Below are 14548 nucleotides of genomic sequence, written 5' to 3'. Positions count from 1 at the left end.
TATGTATATATATTCCTTGAGCCCCCATTTAGTGCTCCCTCTATTAATTAAGTGATTGTTTCTTTTACAAAAGGCCAAATCTTGACGGAAAGGAATATTCATAAACTTTGCAATCTTAGTAAGAGTGGCTCTGAGTAGAAGCTGCACCATTGTTTTCAAGTCTAAAGTAACAGTGATACCAAATATTCACATGAACATGTATAGTTCATTCTTTGCCTCCTGAAAATCACTGTGGCAGAAAGTGGGCTCTGCTGTGGTATATCATCTGCATCCCATCTTTATACTTAGCACCTTGGGCTGCTTCGCTAGGGATCATGTTCACACTTACAACTTATTTAGATTGTCGGTTCCTCAGGGCTTGTCTCCTTGTTTGTTTATAAAGCACCTGACACACTCGGGGTGCAATAATTAAAGGCATAATGGAAATCAAAATACATGGTTGTGCACCAGCTAGCTTCCGTCTCAATCATAATGCGGTATCACATATGAGGAGAAGCAGGGGAAATAATGCATATTTTTAAAATTCCTTTTCTCATTTACTTGATAAGATGTTCTTTATTTCAAGTTGAAGCAGGTGAGCTCATTTGGTATATAACCTTGCTTCACTTCCAGTGAAATACCACTCGTGGTTTTGGGCTCATATGAGTGCAATAATTAAAGGTGTAATGGAAATCAAAATACATGGCTGTGCACCAGGTAGCTTCCATCTCGATCATACCACCGGATCACATGTGAAAAAAGGAAGGAGAAAGAATGCATAGTTTTAAAATTCCTTTCCTTATTTATTTGGCAAGGTGTTCTTTATTTCAAGTTGAAGCAGGTGAGCTCACTTGGTATATAACCTTGCTTTAGTTCCAGTGAAATACCACTCATAGCTTTGGCTCACATTGGTGAAATATTTCACATACCGATGGCATAATTCAATATGTAGAAATTTCTGCAGATTTTAGTTCCAGTAATAAAGGATGCTCATTAAGAGAAGTATAGATTATAGATTCACATATATAAGATATTTTGAAAATAGAGTCTCCTTAAAAAAAAAAATCAGATTATTTCTTAGTCTAACAGCAGGATCATCACTATGAATGCAGGTGTGAGTGATTTACCTAAAGCATCCTGATCTGTTTTATGATTTTCAGTACTTTAAATACATCCAGGCTAATTTTGTTATTCAGGTGATCCAGACATTACCATTTTCTCCTGGTAACTTCTTCTCTTGCTGGGCACCAGCTTAAATGAGAGTAGAAGTAAAAGTGATGTCTGTCGTTTAACAGTAGTGAGGAAAGATAATCCATTAAACTTTACAGATATCTTTAATAGCAGTTTTGCCTAACTCAAACATTTTTCATTGACTCCTGGAAAGGTTTGCTAAGAGAACTTCATTTTAAAAAATCTGAAAAGGAACTTCAAATTGAATCTGGAATCCAATTTATAGTATGGTTAAGTGAGAAAGTTAGATCAAGGTTAGGTAAAACTCTGCCATATGCTCAGCAAGTTCATTAAGGAGCTATGCATTTCCTGATTTCTGTGGAATTTCCCAGGTAAGTTCTTCTAATGCTGACTAAGGGGGTTTCATTAATTCTCATAGAAAAAAAATGTAATTATAGCTTTGGCCATGGAATTAAGAAGTTTCTCTTAGTATTCTGATTATATTTGCTGCTTCTTGCTTTCATTTTGTAACTCATTATCATCTTCCCTTGCGTAACTCAGAACAATTTTACTTCTTCTTTGTCAAATATTATAGATGTTATAATATTCCCTACAGCCATTCCATAGCAAATCTTAACTTACTGAAATCTCTTCAAAAACATCTTCTCTAATCTACACATGATCTTTCAGCTCTTTTTTGTTTTTGTTTTTCCTATGTTTCATTTAGTTCGCTGATATCTGCCTAGGACTACAGAGCCAAAAGCTATGTATAGAAATCTTGGTACAGTCTCAGTAAATCATAAGGAGAAAGATTACTATCTCCTTGGGCTGTGATAGTAGTCACAGTTGCTGTTTTGGCTGCTTTGGCTCTTTACTAGCAGTTTTCACTTGCTATGCTTTGCTCTTTCTTTGGAATTCCCAGTGTGCCCTTTCTGGTGAGTAGCAGGTGCTTCGAAGCATATCAAAGCATGACTTTGATTTTTCAAAGAAAAATCTAATTCTTGATATGTTTACTCTTATTTCTAATGTCTAAGAGTTCTTGTATGATTTTTCTTTCTTTTATTAGAATCCAAAAATGCTGAATTTATTGTCTAGTATGCTGATATATGAAATATACGGTATTTTCTACTTCCTTTAAATTGTTACTATTCTAGATAAAGCATGCTATCCTCCTGTTCATAGTGATCTTTTGTTTACTGCTCTGTTGCTAAGACAGCGTTCATATCCAAGGTAATTTGAATATCTTTTTAATAAGACTTTGTGAGGGATGTTTTGCTTAAGCCTATTGATATATCGGACCCTGAAGACATAATAAATGGAGTCCTGTAAGGATCTTTTCTATGTTTGGTAGTATAAGCATTTCCACTATTGATTGATACAGTAAAATAGAGGATAAAAAAAAAAGTCAATGAGGCCAAAAGGTTGGAGGGACTGCAAGTCATCTGGAAGGGGAGATTAGACTTGAAAATGATGATGATAAATTGGAAAAACATTCTGAAATCAGTAAGGTGGCGACATCCAGAAGAGATAGATCTCTAGACGGAAGCACCAACACAATGTGCAGTGATTAGCTATGCAAAGTCACCGCAGATAATCATCTTGCAATAAACTGAACAGGAGTCACCACACATATGTGATGCTGTATTTGAGGAAAAAAAAAAAAAAAAAGTATATGCACACCATTCAGAAGTGTGGAAGAGTACTGTGATCCCATTATGCCGTGATTTTTAGTACTGCTGAGGCTCTCCAAGACCACTGTACTCAATTTGCAGCCTCACACTTAAACATTTGGACAACTCTAACAAAATCAGGAGAATACCAGCAAGAAAAATATGAGATTTAAACTGAAAGCTTGACAGAATTGTTTGTTAAATCTATAGAAGGTGGCTGAATGTCATAGTCATTATCTGTGGAAAAAAAAATGTAATGAAGGGGACAGTGATAAGGGTCTTTTCCCTGTACCTCCTTAAAATAAAAGGGAAGAAACAGAAGTGTTTGAAATACATAAGGATTTTCTGATGTTAGGAAAAACCTTCTGATTTGTAAGGACAAGTGTAAGGATCTGAGCACGCAGTTACCTGCCGAAGTTGTTCAGTCTTTTCCCAGTGGATTTTAAGAAAAGGAAATTAGGCAAGAATAGCACTTCCTAAGGTTGGTTCCAGCTCCACAGATACATATTTCTCTATTCAGAGAGTGCTCTGTTTCAGCCTTTCAGAATTAAATCAATAAAAACTGCCAGATATGTCTGATTGGATACAAACTCCTCCTTTTATGCCCAGCCAGGCTCAGGACCAATCTTGCAACTATCAGTGGAGGTTGTTATAAAAACCTCAACAAAAATCAATTTTCATTGCTAACATTGGTTCATTGACACTTCAGGGGCTCAACAAACTCTCCCTAAAGCAAAGACGGAGTTTTGGGGAAAATCTGCCTGCCTGCAGATGAATGTGCCCTAGGGAAGGTCATGGTAAAGGCTTTGGACTGCTGAGCCAACCATTAACAGATGATTGCTTTCTTTGCTACTTAACTGTCCATGCCACTTTTTTATTTTCTTCTCACATTCACACATGCAGGGTGTGGGGGGGAAGTCATCCTCAGTCATATTTTTGAATTACTAGTAAGTTAATCTTTTTGTCATCTGGACTAATTTCTCATTAGCGTATCTTTTCTTCTTGGTATCTTTGTAAATATTCTTCTATTGCCTGTTACCTACCTCCTTGACTGAAGTTATTTCAATGCACTTCTGGTTGGCCGTGTCCTCCTCTTTGTCCAGCCATGCACATCTATATTTAATTCTTTCCATTTCCACAATATTCTCTCTTCCATCCAGACTTTGAGGAGGTATTGGGAAGCTTCTGCTTCTATCACACTATCTGCTTCGCTTTTGCTTTTCTTTCTCAGCAGAATGATATGATATTCTGCTGCCTTTCAAGACTTCAAAGGCTTCTTCCATTTTTGTGCCAAAAAGTGTCCTTGAACTCCAACACCTACTGTTGTGAGAGACCGTTCCTTAGCATACACCAAGGGACTAATGGGCACTACCAGGGAGTATACCTATAACTTAAAATCTCTTAGTAGGATGAAAATTTGCAGCAATGAAAGTTAGATCTATGGCGAACATGCTTTTTCTGAAATCTTTACTTTTATGATTCATGAAATAACTTTTGTGTAATTTAATTATCAGCATTACATTCAATCAAGTCAGCTTTTAATTATTTGTCACCTTGCAAATATAAAGGAACTATACTCAGGCCCTATATATAGGACTTCTATATATATTCAGGAACTATAACCAAGCCTCAGGAAATATTAACTGCATAAAGAGAAGGTCAGGAGAGATATATTCCAAAACACCCTGCAGCTCATTTTAGCTGTCACTATTTTGTTGACATAGGTAATAGGATTCAAGTTAAAGCAACACAAAGAAATAGTCCTCAGCTCACTACCAAACAGGAAAATGGTGAATGTACATTTTCCCCACTCTGTTTCTTGAGTGGACAGAAATTAGGTGGAGTCAGGCTGAAGTGTTTGGCCAGCTGAAGCATTTATGTACATGGTTAATAACATCGTTGTGAATTTTACCTGAATTCTTTTGTAGCCAGTTCTCACCAGTAGTGCAATAGTTCAGAGCCATTATATTTGTCTATTCATGGGCTATTCCTATGAGGCCACTGTATTACTTCCTAAATAGGAAACTGATTGCCGGGTAAATGTCATGCTTAAAGTCATAAAGTTTTGTGACAGATCCCAGGTCTATAGGAGACCTAATCAATGGCCGCAGAGCAATGACCTATCCAATATGTCTCATGTTACTTTTTATTACTGGTTACTGCTATTAAAATACATGAAGATGGAATTAAATTAACTACCATTTAGCTATAACAATAGTGTCTAATTGGATGTGGCCATTGTGGTCCAACTTCTGTGCTGCCAATAAGCAGCCATTTGCTTCTACCAATAATTATAATGAAACTGAAAAGTGAAAGTTAACAAAACCAACTGACTCTCATTCCCAACTTGTGTTTTGTAACATCACTCTTTTAGCACTTTTAATATAAAAACTCTTCAGAAAGAGAGCAGAGAGCAGAGAAAAGACAGCAGTCCCAGGTAATAAAACCTGGAATTTGTTGAGGCCGTGGATATAGAAGTTCATATCTGAGTGGTTTCAAGAGTAAAATTTTTACTTGCTCCAGGGATCCACGAAAAGAGGCAGCAAGAAAGGTGAAACGGTCAGATGCGTGGGTACAAGTTGTCAGGCACTGATGCGATCATGAGCAGATGCTAGTGAATGGAGATTCTCTATTTCTAATTTAGAAGAATTTAATAGAGCTTTTTACCCACCTCTCACCACATGGCCTGGAACATGTTTGTGTTTACCATAATACCATTGTTTACAAGCTACAAACCTATATACCTCCATATCACTGGGTTTAAGGAGTTCCCTTTTCCTATCGCAGTCTTGCTGCTGGAACATTTTTGCCATCACCTACTTTAGCTGTTCATTTGACCTATTATTTATTTCAGTATTTTCAAGTCCGAAGTTGTTCAATATAATGGAAGGAGATCTCAGACAGAAAAAGAAAAGCTTTATTTAGCTGAGTCATGAATTTGGGTAAAGAAGCAGACTGAGGAGGGAAGTTTTTCCATCCACCCTCACCTTCTGCCCATCTCTGACCATCTTTGCCAGATCTACCAGTCTTGAACTCCTCAGATTACCCAGTGACTGGCTTCTATGGACATCATCCCACATAGCTGGGTTTCCTTCCAAGTGGCTTGCTAGGAGCCCCAGAATGGGGTTCAGATTGCAGAATTGCCACGGAAAGGGGCTAATAAAAACAAAACTGCAGTTGATTGCTTAGTCACTAGGTGGAGTTGGGACTGTAATTTACAAGAAAGTTAAACCTTCCTACTACAGAAAGGAGCAAAATACAAGACTCATTCCCGTGCTAAGTGAGATAGCTCTCAAGATACCTTTATTTTCCAAATCTCTTGAGTAGACCCTAAATCAATTCTCTTTAGTAGACCCTAAATCAATCCTACTTAGCAGATAATAAATATTGTAAAATCTGATTAGTGTCTAAGCTGATGGCTTTATAACCCTAGAAAACTTCTTTAGGAGCCAGTTCTATAAGCAGGAAGGATGATGTTTTGAATTAGTCCTGGATAACAGTCTACAATTACTGAAGAATGACTGACAGCTCACAAAATCAAAACACAAAATTTTTATCCCCAAAAGTTATTTATAAATATGGAGGAGTATGTATTTCAATCCAAAAAACAAGAAAATTCAAAATCGACTTGAGCAATATGCTGTTAGCTCATATGCAGATTTTAGCAAAATTCCTGTTTGGTTCAGAAAAATTTGGCAAGGATGACAGTGTTCTGTCCTTAGTCATCAGAAGAGCATACGCTGCATTGTAGTAATTTATGTCCTTGGCTAGGTCGTGTACAAAACTCTTTATATATCTCTGCCAGGATCTGAGTCCTGAGAAATCCAAGGTTGGATGAGTAAAAGTAAAATTAATTTTCAAATGCTTTGTTTTAAATGATTTATCAGTATTTAGGGGCCAAAAGTGGCTTCAGCCTGTTACTTTAGATCTTGGTCTGCTGAAGACTTGCACCAGGCTTGACTGTAAGCACATCTGTCATCCTTTAGATGTAAACATGTCTGTTAAATCACAGGGAGTAAAATATGTGTACTAGTCCTTGCAGGATGAGGGCTTTGAACCAAGGGTGAAGCCTTCCAAATTGTTTTGTTGCTGAAATGTTTTACAAGAGTTTGTGAAACACATTGAAATGCTAAGAATTAATTTACAGCCTATGTTAATTGCAGGAAACTTTGCTCTTTGTGCAGTGCTGTAAGACCTCAAAAACATCTCAAAACAACTGGGTAAATAGCTTAAAAAGGATACAAAAATACAGCAGCTGAATGCCCTTTTTCAGTCATTTTTAAACACATTGTTATTTCTTATTTAAAAATCCCTCGCAGTAGGTATTTCAAATAGATCTTCTGATAGATCCTAAACCAGAATGGCACAAATGGCACACTATAATTAGACGGGGGGGAGGGGGAATGAATCTGATGTTCTGCCAAAGCTCATTAAAACAGGTCATGCACTCCAGTGCACAGAATATCGCTGATGACTGGTAGCAGAGGAGCATGCTACTAGCTTGATAGGAAGGAGAACATGAAATTATTTTTCTAAAATCTGAGATCAGTATTAGAGAAGGAGGAGGAAGGAAAAAAAAAAAAAAAAAGGAAGAGTGAATCTTTACCTCAGGGATCTACAATCTGGCTGTCCTGGCCATATGGTGATAAAGCAAAATGTGATTGTGCTTTACCACTTATTAGTTGTGCAAATGTTTAATGATCAGAGATGTCAAAGACAGAGTCAGTGTCTGTGCTGCCTAACGTGACTATAAGTTATTTGGCAAGGAGCACAAATATGCTAGCAGATTTGGTTGTTCCCCATGCCAATCATGGACTATACATTCCTGTGCATTTAGCTTTGACAGTAGTATAAAAAGATATGTGGTTCCAGGAGCTGCCATTTCTTATTAGAGCTGATGCAGTTTTAGGAAGTATTTTGTAGGAATAAGGAATAGGAGGAAACGTGGGCCAGGGATGAAAATAATAATGCTGATTGCTTGATGGATAAAAGGATTTTCTGAGGCCAACCCTTTGAGGTTAACAAGGAACACCTGGTGAGATATAAGCAGCACGTGGGAAGGTTGTGGTAAAGGTAGACAGGTGAGAATATAAGGATCACCTGGGAAGACTGAAGAAAGGAGAAGGGAGATAAACTCTGGAAGGAGAAGAGGCTGTGGGGGCCTCTTGGTTGTTGCCTGCTCCTCTTTCTGTTTTCCCACAGTATTTGACTTTGGTATAACTTTTGGGCATTCTTTCTCGCCCTTGTTCCCCAATGGCCACTTTTTTGACCCTTGCTGTGTAGGTAACACACATAGTGCTCATCACATCCCCACTTGCTCCAGCAATGCCAAGTGAAACACAGATTGCGAGCTGGCAGCCCTGGCTCTGCTGTGTTTACTTTGGCCAGATCAAATAGCCGCCCCGCATGTGAGAGCAGAGGAGGGAGAAAATATTGTTGAATGCAGCAAATCACCCATGAAGCTTATTCTGAAAACAAGCATGTTGTGTTTCATAGACAGGTAAAAAACTGGAAAGCAGGGGTGTTCGTGTAGAAAGTAAAATAGCCTGAGGTGGCTTGAATAAAAAACATAATAGAAGGTTCATACTGCATAAAGTACTAATACATGGTTGTAAATGAGAGCAGATCTGGGTTTTAAAGGAAAGTTACCAATCTTCCATTAATTAGCAACCAATGAACAAAACGAGTATCATGAAGCTTGGTGTTAAGAAGGAGAGAATATATCTCTGCTGCAGAGTCCCACACAAGCAGAAGCTTTGGAGAGTTTGAAGGTTCCTTCAGATGTATGTCAGGACAGAAGGCCAGATTTCTATACCTTTTCTGCACAGTTCTTAAGGAAGAACTTTCTTTAAAGGTCTCACATTGCCTATTTAGAAAGTTGCTTTCATTACCTGTGTCTGAGTCTCATGGTCAGTATGAGATTTATCCTCATCTATGTGGGGCACATGAGATGATATGTCCTCACTCACAAAATAAATGTTTGCTTAAGCTGAAGAAATGAATGGAAAACTCTTGAATCCTGCCAGTGTTCCCTTATTAAATTATCTTTCCCAACAAACTAGCTAGCCACAGCATGTGAGTATATTATGCCCTTATTATATGAACTGTATTAGCACTGTTCATTAGTTACTGATCAGAGATAATAAAAGTACTTGGATTCAGGTCTGATTTCACCCGAAATCCTACAAATCTAGTGGAACAACAAAGCTGATGACCTTTTGCAGACTGTAAGTCTGGCAGACAGTCGTGAAAACAAACCAGAAACAAATGACCACAGAGTAATATATCAGCATAAAGCTACGTACTGTGACACTTGGTACTTACAAAAGCATTGAAAAAGAAGCCTTGTCTATCCTGGGGAAAGCAAGGGACAGAATCACTTCTGAGGTTAGCTTGGGTAGCTGTTCCAGAGTTGATGGAATTACATTGACCAACATTTGATGAGAATCTGAGGTAGAGGTTTTCATGTACTGAGTGATCTAGGGAGCTAGCTAGAGATTGCCAACCAAGAAGACCATGGAAGTCATGGCTATTCGGAGATCTGACTTACTAGTTTCTCTGTTCCTACTGCTCTGTTGTGTTCTCAGCAACAATCCTATTTGTTTTCCTTGTCTATGCAATTGTATGAGCAAACCCTAGCAACATGAAAAATGTTCATGAAAAAAAGTGAGGAGATAGCATAGCCTTGGGAAAGCTGAATTTACAGCTCTGGCTTGCATGCCTGGAGAAATTGTGCAATTAGCTGTGTTACTAGTGGCCTTGAACTGAAAGATTGCGAAGTTTGTACAACGTGCAACAGAAGAAAGCTGCATAATAAGCGTCTGAGGTAACGTGTGAATTCATGACTTAGAATGACTGAAACCTTTAATCATTCCTTATTTTGAACATGTAAATTAATAGTAAACTGTGGGAATATGTCCAGGTCTCTACAATACTTGCTCTATTTCCCTTCTTCCTTCTGTGCTCTCAACTCCAAGGAGTTTCTCTTTGAAAATGAACAAGTGTTAAGATGGATCAATAAAGAGCTCAAAGAACATTAGTTACTGATCTGAAGTGTTGATCTGTACAGAGCGTAAATTAATATATAAAGAAGACAAGCAGTAAGTCTTTCCTCCTCGGCCAACAGTTAAGAGTATGTCTGGGAAGCTTTAGGAATTGAGCAACCCAACATCTTACTGCTGCTGGGAGAGACAGAAGTTAGCCAGTTCCTGACTTAATGTATCAACGGCTCAGCTCTATCACAATGACTTTTCCTGAAGCCATGGAAGTGGTGTTTAGAGTAGATCCCATTTTATTTTCAGATTTCTCTGTACTCAGTAGTTCAGAGCTGTTAAGGCCAGATGTCCACCAGAGGACTACTATTTCGCTAGCAGGATCTGCATGTGACCAGCTAAACAAGTGCTACAGTTCTTTTGTGCTGCAGGACCTATTGAGATAGGCTTAGTAATATCAGCTGCCTCTCTGAGAGCCTGGCCAGTACCAGATGGATGCCTGGCACAGTGTTTGTTTACTTGCAAACCTGTGTCTACCGGTGTATTTTAAAGCTGCCTATCCCAGTTACCTTCCAGGACGTTTGGATGTAACTCTTTCCCACCTGAGACTGCATTTGCAGCCATGAAGTCTCCATGGCAGATAAGTTTATTGAGTTTATTCTGGAAGGAGGCAAGAAAATTCTTTTTTTTTTTTTTTTTCTTTTTTCTGCTGAAGGCAGGAATAATTTTACCATCAAATTCAGTGGGACTGGAAAAAAAAAACTTTGTCCAGTATACGTAGCTCTGGCTTCTTTTGATCAGAGGACCCTCTTGATCTTACGTGCATGCTGTGACCATTTCAGAATCAAAGTGCATCAGTTACAGGGTATCTAGGTATATGCCAGGCTTTAGATTTCCTTGATAGCCATTATTAACTGTGGGACTTCTGTTTCAGTGACTGTTTCAGTTCTGGAATTTGACATTTCATATTAATAAGTAGTGTTGGTGAGACAGTTGGCACTAATATCAGAGTGGATGGGAGCTGAGCCTCACATTTGGTAGAGACCTTGTTCATGTACATAAATCAGGTTGGTAATTGCAAGACCTTGTGGTGTGCTTATTTCTGAACAATGACACAAGCCAAAAAAATACTTCAGTAAAGAGAATGAAAGAATGTAGATATCAAGAGGAGTCCGAACATAAACCAAACGCTGATGAGAATGAAATCTTGTCTCAGGATGCAGCATTCCCAGTTGCCAGTAGCTTTCACAAACTAGAGAAGAGAGAAGAATATTTTATAAAAAGTGTAAGGAAGTCGGGAGACTCCCTTAGCTACCTACCCACCTATATGCAGCTATTGCTGAGGGGGAAAAAAAAAAAAAAGTAGGAATTAAAACAATTAAATGCTTATTCTACGTATATGGCCAAGTGTCAGTCATGGAGCTCCACTGAAATGAGCATGCTCCATCTTGTGCAAATAGATGTATTAATCACTTGCAGCTGCACTACCAAAGCCAACCAGCTGAATGACAGAAAACAGAACAAAGAAACTTTGAGGCCTCCCACTGTGTGCAGCAATAGGCAGTTGATAGATGAATCTTCTGTTCATTTCCGCTCTGAACTAAACACCTTCCTCAATGCCATCAATATCATCAGTGTCATTATGGTAACTGCTGTGTGAGTTTGATGCAATAGCTGTTAATTAGACCGTTTTGCTCTCCTTCAGCAACAACCTTTGGCTTCAGTTTCTAATGTATTTTGATGTTATCCAGAGCAGTCTCTCTGAAAGTTCCTGCAAAACAATGAAAAGTATAGCAAAGGCTATAGAATACCCTACATGCTCTCCCAGCTCAGCTGCTTCTCAGCGTTACCCATCAGCAGCATGAATAGGCAATTCATCGCAAATAGACCGCTGACATAAAGAGAGCACCCTACAATTGCACAGTCTAAGTCTCTTTACTTCTCCTCTTCATCAGTCAGCAAGGTGAACAAAATCAGAAATATCAGATAAAAGCAGAAGAGAGCGAAACCAGTTAAAATACTTCACTTCCAGATCTTAAACTAATTCATCCTTGAAACATTATTACCCGTTCCATGCGTCTTACATCAAGACAGTTGTCTTGTATACTTCTGATACTTTTAGATTAGTTAAAATACATCTAATACTTACTTTCCTCAGTCTACAGCTATATTTAGCAGGTGAGCTCACTTTCTGGATTTAGGGCTTGCTTTGGTAGGTGAAGCAGCAATAATTCCTTAATTCTTATTGTAGGATCTAAGGTTGCTGCCTCATCATTCTGGGCAGGAAAACAGAGTTCACCTGCCTGTACTGACACTGCTACCCCTGCCCCTGCCTCTTCTAGTTATTGAGCAGTGCTAGGGCAAGGAATAGACTTATCTTTTATCTAGCTCTGTCTCATCTGTTCCTGTGTGCTATCACAATCCGCATCACAAACAGAGCTGAGCTTCTCTGCTTCAGCAAAATGGCAAAAGAAAATTTCAAGATAGCTTTCTGAAAACTGAATTTCTCCAGTTTGTTATAGGAACTAGCTGTGAAAAGGTTGCAAAGATTTCCTGACACCCCACCAAGGTTCAGCTTTCTTTCTGAAACCTGTGGAGATGACACTGGTTGCCCACCAGTTTCTCCAATACATTGTCTATAATTGTGGAATATTGCAATGCATTTTATTGAGCACTGTTTTTGTAATCCTTAATGCTACTGTCAGTATGCTTATGCTTCTTCACTCCAAAAAAGTATCCGAAGTTGAAGACTTGTCAACCTAGCAAAATTTTCATGTATATGTGCGTGTGTGTGTGTGTGTGTATATATATATTAGTATGTATATAAAATTGTGATTATAATAAGATTTTCCATTAAATTGCTACTGCTTCCAGGCTCTGGATTGTGGTGTATTTGCAAGGAAAGCATGTTCCTGATGAATATCAGTTCAGAAAATATTGAGATATGTAAATTTTTTTCTCTGTGCAAAGAGGCAAGTTACTTGGAACCTAACTTTCTGGAACTGGAAAATGTTTTATTTCATATTTGGTCGCAGTTTCTGCTTCTCAGGTTCTTTCTTTATTGCAACCAGTAAGCCAATATATAAATAGATCACATGCATCTGATCCAGCCACTTCTATGCAAGCAACTTCCTCAGTGACTCTCGCTGACTTAAAGGAAGTTTCTTATTGCTACTGATGATCGGTTTGAGTTCCTATGAGCATGAAGCTTTATGTCCAAATATGCTGAGAGGCTTAAAAATATCCATGAACTGAACTACTGATAATCAGTGTTGCTGAAATGTCAGAGAAGTAACTCAAAAGTATCATCACTTTTCTTATCACTAAAGTTATCCCTGGAACGGAACAAAACTACAGGGGCTTTCATAATCTTTTTATAACATCATTACAGCATCATCTCTTCGTAACACTAAATACTCCTGCCTTCCAGGAGTGGAAGAGTAATGAAGTGAGAACACGGGGTACTTGGCAGTATCACACACGCAGTCCTGAAATTCTTTGATTCTTTTTTGAGGTTCAGCGTGAGTTCTGACTGAGAATAGTGAGGAAGATGAAGGGAAAGGCGCTTTAGACCTATTTTCTCTTTGGTTTAGTGTTGGAGTCATGAGTATTTACAACTCGTTATTGTTTTAGTAAAATTAGAAGAATTTACTGAAAACTCTATGATCTCCCTTGATTCTTTATGTCTACAGGATATTCCTTATGACAAATATTAATAATTTCTGAGGACATGGATGAATGTATTTTTATAATTATCAAAAAACAGACATATTGGTTTAGTGTTTAAAATTAATTATTGTAGGAAACCAGCATTACATAAGAGAACTACATTAGCTCATCAGAGTGAGTTCATTTTGCCTTTTAGTTCACCCTTGTTAAACTTTATTTAGTGTTTTTGTGTTTAGCTTCTCTGCACTTAGTGAAAACTCAATTTTTCTAACTAAAGGACTTGATTCCTAAATGTTGGAAATAACGGGAATTTAAATTGCACCAACATATATTTAGAACCTGTTACAAGGCCATAAATAAAATTAACTTGAGAGTGGAAGTAATGAATTTGCTAATGGTTCCTTCATTTGCAAGATCCCTTCTGATGTGAGAATGGAGAATAAGTGTATTTTTTAAATTACTTTAACTTGTTTCTCCCCCTGTGGATACCTCAGTTTACCATGTCATGGAAAGGCAAGGTTTGCCCAGAACTAATGGCTGTTCCATATTGATAACTTTCAGGGGAAATTAAAAGTCCAGTCACTCTTTGTGTCTCTCCTTGTCCTACTGTATGGATTGTGTACTACAGTGTGTGTGATGGACATCCAAAGAGTGCTTCTCCTTGCCATGCAAGTAATATCTCCAGTCTTCATAGTGCTGAAATGATCTGATTACACTTAATTGCAGAAGCATGTGATAAACAGCACAACAATCTGTTTGTTTAGTTTCATCAGGTACCTCTCAAAATTTCGCTGAGTCCTCTGTTGCCATAGGGACTAATTCCAGTTTCCCAGATCATAAAATTTGTATTGGTGTGGAGGTTACAGCTCTAAGTGATCTGGCACTGGAAGGAGCAAGAAGCACCGATCAAATCAGGTTAAGCAGAAAACAGCAACAAAAAGCAGGGATGGGAAAGATTTTTAGTAAGGACCAGAGTGAAGTGGGGAGCACCAGTGTGATATTCTCTCACGCTATTGATCTGAAGTCCCACCATACCTCATGCAGGCCACTGTGAAGGTCCTCAGCCTT

The sequence above is a fragment of the Tinamus guttatus genome, unplaced genomic scaffold, assembly GCF_059628265.1.
Source record: "Tinamus guttatus ecotype Peru unplaced genomic scaffold, ASM5962826v1 Tinamus_guttatus_pri_ptg000242l, whole genome shotgun sequence".
Classification (NCBI taxonomy): domain Eukaryota; kingdom Metazoa; phylum Chordata; class Aves; order Tinamiformes; family Tinamidae; genus Tinamus; species Tinamus guttatus.
Note: the sequence above shows the minus strand (reverse complement) of the source record.